The following is a 1,039-nucleotide window of genomic DNA, read 5'->3' as shown; positions in this document are numbered from 1 at the left end:
TCTGGAGATGTTGTAGCCGGTGCTGCTGCCTCTAGCAAATCGGCGGTGGAGTACGTGGCCCAGATACCCCATAAAGCAACCCCCCATATGGGAAGTGCTGCAGACAGGGGAATGAGTTCATTAATAGAAGGGTTAGAGTGAGTGGGTTTGGGGATACCAGCGGTGCGTGCAGACACCAGCGGTGCATCCCTCACACTGAATACCAGACTGGGATACCGAAGGGCTGTCCCTGAGAATCTGGGTGTGACAGACAGGACGTGACGTGACTCAGGATGATCCGCTGTGACGTGACGTGACTCTGGATGATCAGCTGTGACTTGACTGGACTCATGAATAACAACGGTGACTTGACTTGCCTCATGACGATCAACTGTGACTTGACTTGACTCATGAAGAACAACTGTGACTTGACTTGGTTCAGGAAGATAAGCTGTGATGTGACGAGGCTCTGGCAGATCAGCTGAGACTTGACTTGACTCAGCAATGGAAGCTGGGACTTGACTTGACTCATGATAATGAACTGTAACTTGACTTGACTCATGACGATCAACTGTGACTCGACTCGACTCATGACTATCAGCTGTGACTTGACTAGACTCATGAATATCAGCTGTGACTTGACCAGACTCAGGATAATAAACTGTGACTCGATTTGACTCATGACGATCAACTGTGACTAGACTCAACTCAGTAAGATCAACTGTGACTAGACTTGATTCAGGAAGATTAGCTGTGACTTGACTTGACTCATGATAATGAACTGTAACTTGACTTGACTCATGACGATCAACTGTGACTAGACTCGACTCAGGAAGATCAACTGTGACTAGACTTGACTCAGGAAGATCAACTGTGGCTTGACTGAACTCAGGAAGAACAGCTGTGACAAGACTTGACTCATAATAATGAATTGTAACTTGACTTGACTTGACTCATGATGATCAACCGTGACTTGACTAGATGCTGTTGTGTCCGCCATCTTGTGAGTGTGCTCCGCTGTCACCGCCATCTTGTGAGCGTGCTCTAGTGTGGCCGCCAT

This window comes from Sinocyclocheilus grahami, unplaced genomic scaffold, assembly GCF_001515645.1.
Source record: "Sinocyclocheilus grahami isolate Dianchi unplaced genomic scaffold, SAMN03320097.WGS_v1.1 scaffold968.1, whole genome shotgun sequence".
In the NCBI taxonomy this organism is placed as follows: Eukaryota; Metazoa; Chordata; class Actinopteri; order Cypriniformes; family Cyprinidae; genus Sinocyclocheilus; species Sinocyclocheilus grahami.
Note: the sequence above shows the minus strand (reverse complement) of the source record.